Below are 10,839 nucleotides of genomic sequence, written 5' to 3' on the forward strand. Positions count from 1 at the left end.
TGCAAGAACACAGCAAGAGGAAGTGACTGACTTGGCCAGGAGAATGCAGGTGATGTGCCTGGCCCTAAGGATGGGGTCTGAGGGAAGGAAAGTACACAGGTGATTTTTCTCCTTACCCACTGTGAGATGATGTTCCCCTTTGCAGACATGAACTACTAAAAGGTGAAAATTGTACAGAGATTTTTTTTAATGGTGTCAGTGCAAAGTGATCTAATCTTTTGGAGAAAAAATCGTAACATTTTTCAATATTCACAAAAATGTTATTGCACTGTGATCTAGTAAATTTATAGTTTACTAGAAATCTACACCAAGGAAGTACTGTAAAGAAAAGAAAGGGAACAGTCATGTACTAATTTCTTTTTTGTTTTGTTTTGTTTTTCTCTCTTTCATTTTTTTTAAATAGAGGTATAATTGATATATAACATTCTATTGGTTTTAGGTGTATGACCTAATGATCTGATACGTGCATGCATTGTGAAATGATTACCACAATAAGCCTAGTTACCATTCGCCCACATACAAAGTTAACTTTTAGGATTCACTCTCTTGGCAACTTTCAAGTATGCTCTGCAATATTATTGATTATGGTCAACATGCTGTAAATTACATCACCCGGACTTATTTATTTTATAACTGAGAGTTTGTACCTCTTGACCCCCTTCACTCTTTCCTTCCATTCCCCAAACCCCCTTCCCTCTGGCAACCACCTACTCATTTCTTTATTCAACACATTTTTATTAAACCAGGCTCTGTTCTATGCTCCAGAGAGATGGCAGAGAACAACAACAATTTCCTGATTTATTGAGATTCTATTCCCATGCAGGATAAGCAAATATGTAAATAAATAAGTAACCGGTACACTATGTTAGGTGGTGATAAGATTTTTGGGGAAAGTAAAGAAGGACTTCTTATTCAGTAGGATGGAATAGCCATAGCCATCTTCCCTCTTAAAATTAAAAACCCTGGACAAAACACAATAGGAAGCATTGGGAGATTCTGAAAGGCAGAAAAAGAAAGTAAACTGTCTAGGGACCACAGGGCTTGAGGTGTACCATGGCAGCAAGTTCCCTGGGTTTTCTTATTGCAGACTTTATATCCCACACAGAGAACTATAGAAGCCTCCAATCTGGGACTGCCAACAGACACAGACAAGAAAGCTCCAAGAAAAACCTGGTCTTCTGAAACATGCATTTACCATTTAACTAAGCAATTATACTCTTGGGCACTTGTCCCGGAGAAATGAAAACTTACGTTCACACAGACACCTCACACAAATGGTCAGTGCAGCTTTACTGTTAATGGTAAAAAAAAACTAAAAACAATCTAGATGTCTGTCAGTGGGTTAAATAAACTCTAGTACACCCGTAAGGTGGGCTCTAAGTCAGCGGTAAAAGGAACAAACTATTGATACAATTAGGATAAATGTCCAAGGAATTATGTTGAAATAAATAGGCAGTTCCAAAAGATAACCTACTATATGATTCCATTTATATAACATTCTTGAAATGACAAAATTATAGAAATGGAGAACAGATTAGTGGTTTTCAGGGGTCAGAGATGGGGTGAAATGAGATGGGGAGATGAGTGTGGCTATAAAAATGTGACACAGGGGACTCTTGGGGTGATGGAAATAATTCTGTACCTTGTCTGTGTTAATGTCAATATTCTGGTTGCGACATTGTACGGCAGTTTTGCAAATTTTTACCATTGGGGGAAACTGGGTAAATGGTATATGGGATTTCTCTATATTATTTCTTACAACTTATTGTGAGTTTACAATTGCCTCAAAACGAAAAGTTTAAAAAAGGAAAGGGGGATAGTGAATGTTAGGACAAAGTGGAGACAAAATGTCTCATGGAGCAAGTGACACTTGAGCAAAACCACGAAGGAAGAGAGGGATCCAACCAGGAAATCATCTGGGGAAGAGCGTCCCAAGAAGAGGAAACAAAAGAGTAAATTCTTATTTATCAAAAAATAAAGAGGGGATAGCATGGTGGGCTAGGAAGCTCCAAGCTCTCATTCTTCCAAGAAATATTAAAAACACAACTAGGGACTGTCTGAAACAACTTGATACAAGCTCTGGAAAATAGTCAAAGCTTTACACACCATGAAAACACCCAATCAAGAAAAAAACACCCTTATTCACACTTGCCCCATCCCTTCTCAGCATGGCAGTGGCCTTGGTTTTGAGAAGGTGGAAGCTCAGTTTCCAGTCCCCTTCTTCCATCAGAACTGGAGGGAGCAGAGCAGATGTTATTTGCCATCTACTGTGTACAACTGTTCTAACCAGTTTGGGGATACATGAGGGACTGCTGTCAGGTGCTCATCTGTTTTGCATAACTCAGAATCCAGGCAGAAAAAGTGTCAGGAGTTGCTCATAAAACTACAAGATGGACATACAATAGACTACCTAAGGCATAGAGAAGGAGCTGGGGTGAGACTTGTTTGGAAATTGAAGTATTCAAAAGCAGTCATATGTATGGTAGAATTTAGAAAGCCATTCACATGCACAGGACTTTTCTCAGAAAAGTCCTGAGAAAACCTTAAGCTTTCACCTGGGCTGATCCCTAAGCTAAGTGGTATAGGCATGCAAAGACTGGAAGAGGTGGCTGTTGTTCTCTCTCTCTCTCTCCCTCTGTGTGTGTGTCTTTCTCTCTCTCTCTCTTACTCTCTGTTTTTTCTTGTTGTTGTTTCTTAGTTTCAATTCCTGTCATTAAAGGAAACCTCTGTCAAACATTAGCTGAGCATGAGCTAAAGGAACAGAGAGTTCAGTGATCACACACATCAAGGAATAGTCTTTGCATAATAGTTTGAAGAACTCTCAAAACAGACTAACATAACCTTCAACAATATAAATATCAAACCTTGGAGAAAGAAGATAATGTGATTTCCAAAGTTACTGCATTCTAACAGTCAAATGGCAAGCTTTGAAAAAAGAAATTACAAGGCATAAAAAGAAATAGGAAAGCACTGCTCATTCTAATGAACAAATTAGGTTGAAAGAAATCATTCCTGAGTAAGCCCAAAACATCAAACTTACTACACAAAGACTTTAAAACAAATGTTTTAAATATGCTCAAAGTGTTAAGGAAAAACGCAAACAAAGAACTGAAGGAAATCAGCTGTTATTTGAAAGGAGAAAAGGTTAGTTTTCCCTTGATGCATGGAAGAGGCCTTCAGGCCTGACAGTTAAGACACTGCCATCTACTTTGTGACATCTAAATATGGTTAAAAAATAATTTTAAAAAGAATGGAAGGAAATCAGGAAAATGATGTATAAACAAAATGAGAAAATCAACAAAAGATGGAAATTATAAAAAAGAACTGAACAGAAATTATGGAGCTAAAAAGTACAGTAACTAAAATTAAAAAATTAACTAGAGGGGTTCAAAATCAATTTGAACAGACAGAAGAAAGGTTTAGTGAACATGAAGATAGACAATTAAAATTATCAAGTCTCAGGAACAAATAAATAAGTAAATAAATAAAGAATGAAGAAAACTGATGACGGCACTTATAGGACAATATCAAGCAGGCCAAAATACTTATTATGAGATTTCCAGTGCGGGGGGAGACGAAAATGAACAAAAAAATAGACAGAAAAATGACAGAAAACATTAACAAAATGTTATAGTATGTTCTTACCTATTAATAATTACTTTAAATGTAAACTGATTAAACTCACCAATCAAAAAGCACAGAGTAGCCAAATGGATTAAAAAAAAAAAAAAACCACAGGATCCAACCATATTTGTCTACAAGAAACTCATCTTACCTTTAAAAACACATATAAGCTGAAAATGAATAGATGCAAACAAGTATTTCATGCAAATAGTAACACAAAGGAAGGAGGAGTAACCATGCTAATAATAGATAAAATAAACTTTAGGTCTAAAAGTGTCATAAGACACAAAGAAGGTCATTACATAATACCAAAAGAGTAAATTCAAGAGGGAGATATAACATTTATAAATATACACACTCAACATCAGAAGACTTAATAATATAAAGCAAATATTGATATATCTAAAGACAGAAAGAGATGGCAATGCAATAATAGTAGGAGACTTCAATACCCCACTTTCAATAATAGATAAATTATCCAGACAGAAAATCAATAAGGAATCAGTGAACTTGAATCCTATAGACCAAATGAACCTAACAGACATGTACAGAACTTTCCACCCAAGAGCAGAAGAATGCACATTTTTCTAAAGCACATTCATAACATTCTCCAGTAGAGATCACATGGTAGGCCACAAAACAAGCCTTAACATATTTAAGATCATATCAAGTACATGTTTGACCGCAATGTGATTTCTTAATTTATTCGTTCTTTGAGTGTGTTGTTTAATTTCCACGTATCTGTGAATTTTCCCATTTTCCTTATGTTACTGATTTCTACTTTCATTCTGTTGAGATCAAAAAAATAGTTGGTATGAATTCAATCTTCAAAAATTTTCTTCAACTTTATAGTGGTATAAATGACAGATTAAAATGTATATAATTAAGGTGTACAATTGATAAACACCTTTGATATACGTTGTCACCACAATGAAGTTTATTAACTTATCCTTCACATCACATAGTTACCTTTTCCTGATAAGAATACTTAATCTACCCTCTTACCAAATTTCAAGTATACAATACAGTGGTGTTAACTATTGTCACCATACTGTACATTAGACTTCCAGAACTTATTCATCTTGTGTAACTGAAAATTTGTAATCTTTGACCAACATTACCCCACTTCCCTGTCCCCCCAAGACCCTGGAAACCACTATTATACCCTCTGATTTTATGAGTTTGACTGTTTTATTTGACTATAGATTCCACATATAAGTGGCATCATGCAGTATATTTCTTTCTGTGGCTTGCTAGTTCTCTTAACATAATGTCTTCTAGCTCTATTCTTGTTGGGACAATTGACATGATTTCCTCCCTTTTAGGCTTAATAATTCATATATATATATATATATATATATATATATATATATATATATATACACACACACACACACACACACACACACACACACACACACACACATTTTTTATCCATTCATCCATTGGTCAACATTTAGTTTGTCTGCATATCTTGGCTATTGTGAATAATGCTGCAGTAAACATGTAGGGCAGATATCTCTTGTATCAGGTGATTCTAATTTCCATTCCTTTGGCTATATACCCAGAAATGGGATTTCTGTATCATATGCAATCCTATTTTTAATTTTTTGAGGAACCCCATACTGTTTTCCACAATGGCTGAACCAATTTCCATTCCCACCAATAGTGTATAAAGGTTCCCTTTTTCCCACATTCTCACCAATGCTTGTTAATCTTTCATCTTTTGATAATGACATTTCTAACAGGTGTGAGATGATATCATATTGTGGTTTTGATTTGTATTTCTTTGACGATTAGTGATGTTGAGCATCATTTTATATACATGTTGGCCATTTGCGTGTCTTCCTGAAGAAACTGGTTGATATTCTAGTCATTGCTCTTTTTTAAAATTGGGTTATCTGGGTTTTTTTTTTTTTTTTTTTTTGCTTTTGAATTGAAGGAGTTCCTTATATGTTTTGGATATTAACCCCTCAGCTTGCAAATATTTTCTCCCATTCCATAGGTTGCCTTTTCACTCCGTTGTTTCCTTTTCTGTGCAAAAGCTTTTTAGTTTGATGTAATCTCACTTGTCTATTTTTACTTTTGTTTCCTGTGTTTTTGATGTCATACCCAAAAAAATCATTGCTCAGGCTAATGTCAAGATTTTTCTCTATGTTCTCTTCTAGTAGTTTTATGGTTTCAAGTTTTATGTTTGTCTTTAATCAATTACGAGTTGATTTTTGTGTATGGTATGAAATAAGGGTCCAATTTCATTCTTCTGCATGTGAATACCCAGTTTCCCCAACACCATTTATTGAAGAGACTATTCGTTCCCCATTTTGTGTTCTTAGTACTCTTTTTGAATATCAGATATTAACAAAACTAAGAAAAATTTTGAAAAGACAAACAAAATCAACAAACCCTTAGCTGAAATAAGAAAAAAAAGAGAAAACACTCAAATAAATATAATTAAAAATGAAAGAGGAGATATTACAATATCCATTATTTCAAGTGGGATATTGAAATCCCTTACTATTATTGTATTGCTGTCTATTTCTCACTTCAGGTCTCTTAATATTTGCTTTATATATTTAAGTACTCTGACACTGGGTATATATATATTTATAACTGTTATGTCTTCCTAATGAAGTGACCCTTTATCATTATGTAATGACCTTTTTTGTCTCTTGTGACAGCTTTTAACTTGAAGTCTATTTTATCTGATGTAGGTATAGCTATCCATAATTTCTTTGTGTTACCATTTGCATAAAACATCTTTTTCCATTCATTTACTTTCAGTCTCGTGTATCCTTAACTCTAAAATGCATATCTGATAGATAACATACTGGTTAGATCTTGTTTTTTTTTAAATCCATTTAGCCACTCTATGTAATTTGATTGGGAAATTTAATCCATTTATATTTAAAATAATTATTGGTAAATAAGGACTTACTATTTCCATTTTGTTAATTTTTTTGTCTGTTTTTACACCTCTTTTGTTCCTCTCTTCTTCTCTTGTTTTCTTTTCTTGGCATTTTACATTATTTTACATCCTCCATTCTTCAGTCTTGTCACTTGATCACCACAAGATGACTGTCACAGCTCTAATTACCACAACCTCATACAAACATCTCCAAAGGTTGAAAAAATAAGATTTGGAAAAGGAGTTCTTCTTGCATTCCTTTCCTCTTTCATCAGGGAGGAAAAAATTTCTAGAAATCCTCCAATAAATTTCTCCTTGGATTCCACTTGCCAGAACTGTGTTACATGGACATTTTTTAGCTGTAAAGAAAGCTAACAAAGTTAATACCTGTTATTTTCAGATAAGTTAATATCTGACATTTCCAACGTGAACTATGGGGAGTGTCCAGAAAAGAAAGCAGTTGCCCCTACATATCTGTGAGTTCCTAACCCACAGATATAATCAGCCACAGATGAAAAATATTCACTAAAAAGAAGTTCCAGAAAGTTCCTGAAAGCAAAACTTGAACTTGCTGCATGCTGGCAACTATTTACATTGTATTTACAACCATTTACATGGTATTTACATTGTTTTAGGTACTATAAATAATCTAGAGATAATTCGAAGTATACAGAAGGATATATGTAGGTTATACGCAAATTGTATGCCATTTTATATAAGGGACTTGAGCATCCTCGGATTTTGGTATCTGTGGGGGGTTCTAGAAGCAATCCCTCATGGATACAAAGGGACAACTGTAGTAACTGAGTCTAACAGACCAACCCACTATTTGGCAATATTTATTAAGATAGATTTGAGACAGGGGTTTGCAGAATTTTAGGACTTCCCCAAGTTTCCTCATTAGTGTAATAAGTAAAAACTAAGACATTGGTTTCCAGATGATACTTTGAATTTAAGAACCATGGCCAGAAGCATAACCATGTATATAATTATGAGTCTAATATTAGAGTAGAAAGGGGTGGGAAGCAATATGAGCCCCAATTTTCCAGAAGTAGAAAATTTTTTAATTAAAATAAGACAAATGCTCAAGGGTATATGGAAGCAAAGTTTATAAAATGTAAAATATTAGTAATGGTTTTATGCATTAGACAACATAAAATTTAAAAAATTATGTCTATATGAAATTAGTTTGAAAGTCTTATAATCACTTTGAAACACATCATACTTTCAACACAGTACCTCTATGTTGTTATAGCTGGTATTTTCACCACTTACAATTATGAACTCGTTTTTCCTATTAACACTCATTCACAACTATGCATGCTACAAAACAAATTTAATATCTTTGTAATTGATTAACTATTTGTTTAGTTAACGTACATTCTCAGAAAGACCTCCACAGTAACAACTTTGATATGCAGAGTTGACTTTGTAAATGAGGGTTGGATTCTAAAAACTAAGCATGGTACTAGAAGTCCTAGCCAGAGAAATTAGTCAAGAAAAGAAATAAAAGACATCCAAATCAGAAAGTAAGAAGTAGAACTATCTCTGTTTGCAGATGATAGGATCTTATGTGTAGAAAACTTTAAAGACTGCACAAAAAATCTGTTAGAACTAATAACTGAATTCAGTAAAGTCACAGGATACAAAATTAACATGCAAAACACAGTTGCAGTTCTGCACATTAACAATGAACTATCAGAAAAGGAAATTTAAAAAAGTTTATTGGAGTAGAGTTGATTTACAATGTTGTGTTGCTTTTTGCTGTACAGCAAAGTGAATCAGTTATAAATATACATATATCCACTCTTTTTTAGATTCTTTTCCTATATAGGTCATTACAGCATATTGAGTAAAGTTCCCTGTGCTATACAGTAGGTACTTATTAGCTATCTATTTTATATGTAGTAGGGTGTATATGTCAATTCCAATCTTCCAATTTATTCCTTCTTCCCCTCTCCCCCCGATAACCATAAGATTGTTTTCTACATCTGTAACTCTATTTCTGTTTTATAAATAAGTTCATTTGTACCATTTTTTTTAGATTCCACATATAAGTGATATCACATGATATTTGTTCTTCTCTGTCTGACTTACTTCATTCAGTATGACAATCTCTAGGTTCATCCATGTCACTGCAAAAAAAATATGGAATGCTTCATGAATTTGCATGTCGTCCTTGCTCAGGGGTCATGCTAATCCTCTCTGTATTGTTCCAATTTTAGTATATGTGCAGCCAAAGTGAGCACCAGAAAAAGAAATTAAAGAAACAATCCCATCTATGATAGCATCAAAAAGAATAAAATATCTAGCAGTAAGTGAAAGCTGTGAACGACTTGTATACTGACATCTACATCACTAATGAATGAAGTCAATGAAGACACATACAAATGGAAATATATCCTGTATTCATTGAATGGAAGAATTAATATTGTTAAAATGTACATACTACCCAAAATAACTTAGAGTCAATGTAATGCCTATCAAAATCACAATGGTATTTTTGCAAAAACAGGAAAGAACATCCTAAAATTCATATTGAACCAAAAAGGACTTCAAATGTTGCAAAAGGAAAGCAAAGCTGGAGGTAATACACTTACTGATTTCAATGTCTTACAAATCTATGACAATTTAAAAGTGTGGTATTGACATAAAGATAGATATATAGACCAATAGAAAAGGATAGAAAGCCCAGAGATAATCCCTCCCCCATGTGTATATGGTCAACTGATCTTTGACAAGGGTGCCAAAAATGCAGAATGGGGACAAGGTAGTCTTTTCAACAAATGATGGTGGGAAAACTGGATATCAACTTACAAAATAATGAAATTATACTCTTACTTTACACCATACACAAAAATCAACTCAAAATGGATTAAACACTAAAATGTAAGACCTGAAACTGTAAAACTCTTAGGGAAAACATAAGTGAAAACTTGATGACATTGGTCTTGACAATGATTTCATGCATATGACACCAAAAACACAAGCAACTGAAGAAAAAATGAGCAAGTGGGACTGAAAACTAAAAGCTTCTGTACAGCAAAGGAAATATTTAACAGAGTGGAGAGGCAACAGAGTGTAAACAACCTAAACAATGGGAGAAATTATTTGCAAACCACAGATCTGATAAGAAGTTAATATCCAAAATGTATAAGGAACTCCTTCAGCCCAACAGCAAAAAATCCCCAAATAACTGAATTCAAAAAGGAACAAAGGACTTGAATATCAGTTTCTTCAAGGAGACATATAATAGCTAACAGGTATACAAAATGATTGCTCAACATCACTAATCATCAGGGAAATGGAAATTAAAATCACAATTAGATATTACCTCACACTATTAAGATGTTAGTATGGCTATTATTTTTATTTTTAAAAAGTGTTGGCAAGGATGTGAAGAAATTGAAACTCTTGTACATGGTTAGTGGGAAATGGTATGTACAGCCACTATGGAAAACAGCATGGAGGTTTCTCAAAAAATTAAAAATAGAAATACCATATAAACCAGCACTCCTACTTCTGGGTTTTTATCCAAAAGAACTTATATCAGGATCTCAAAGAGGTATTTGAACTCCCATGTTTATTGTAACATTACTCACAATAGCCAAAATGTGGAAACAACCTAAATTTCCATTAATGGATGAGTTGATATAGAAAATGTGGTATATATATAGTGAAATATTATTCAACTTTTAAAAAGGAGGAAATCCTGCCATATGCAACAACATAGATGAACCTTGAGAACAATATGATAAGTTAAATAAGTCAATCACAGAATGACAAATACTGCATGACACCACTTATATGAGGTGTATAAAATAGTTAAACACACAGAAGCAGAGAGTAGAATAGTGGTTGCCAGGAATTGGGGGTAGGGAAATATTGGGAATTGTTATTCAATGGATATAAAGTTTCAGTTAGTTGATATGATAAGTTTAGAGAGCTGCCACATAGCATTGTGCTTAAAGTTAACATTAGTATATGTTAATTTGTTAAGAGGGTAGATCTCATGTCAAGTGAACACTTGATATTCATAGAAGAAGAAGAAGAAGAAGAAGAAGAAGAAGAAGAAGAAGAAGAAGAAGAAGGAGAAGAAGAAGAAGAAGAAGGAAAAGGAGGAGGGGGAGGGAGGAGGGGAGGGGGAGGGGGGAGGGAAGAAGGGGAGGGGGAGGGGAGGAGGGGAGGGGGAGGGAGAAGGGAAGGAGAAGAGACTGAGCAAATTCCAACATAATAAATACAAAGAAACTGATATCAAGATAAATTCTAGTCTAACCTCTGAAAACTAAAGCAAAGAAAAAAAAAGTTGA

General features: G+C 34.0%; 1 non-coding gene and 1 pseudogene across 1 annotated transcript; one reads left to right on the plus strand and one right to left on the minus strand.

The window, feature by feature from the left end:
* Positions 1 to 3,122: 3,122 nt before the first annotated feature.
* Positions 3,123 to 3,232, plus strand: LOC114235463 (U6atac minor spliceosomal RNA; annotated as a pseudogene).
* A 5,439-nt stretch (positions 3,233 to 8,671) lies between these two features.
* Positions 8,672 to 8,778, minus strand: LOC114235464 (U6 spliceosomal RNA). The gene has a single exon (XR_003621630.2). It is a non-coding gene; the product is annotated as a U6 spliceosomal RNA (small nuclear RNA).
* Positions 8,779 to 10,839: the final 2,061 nt, after the last annotated feature.

Source organism: Balaenoptera acutorostrata, chromosome 6 (genome assembly GCF_949987535.1).
Source record: "Balaenoptera acutorostrata chromosome 6, mBalAcu1.1, whole genome shotgun sequence".
NCBI classification, from domain to species: domain Eukaryota; kingdom Metazoa; phylum Chordata; class Mammalia; order Artiodactyla; family Balaenopteridae; genus Balaenoptera; species Balaenoptera acutorostrata.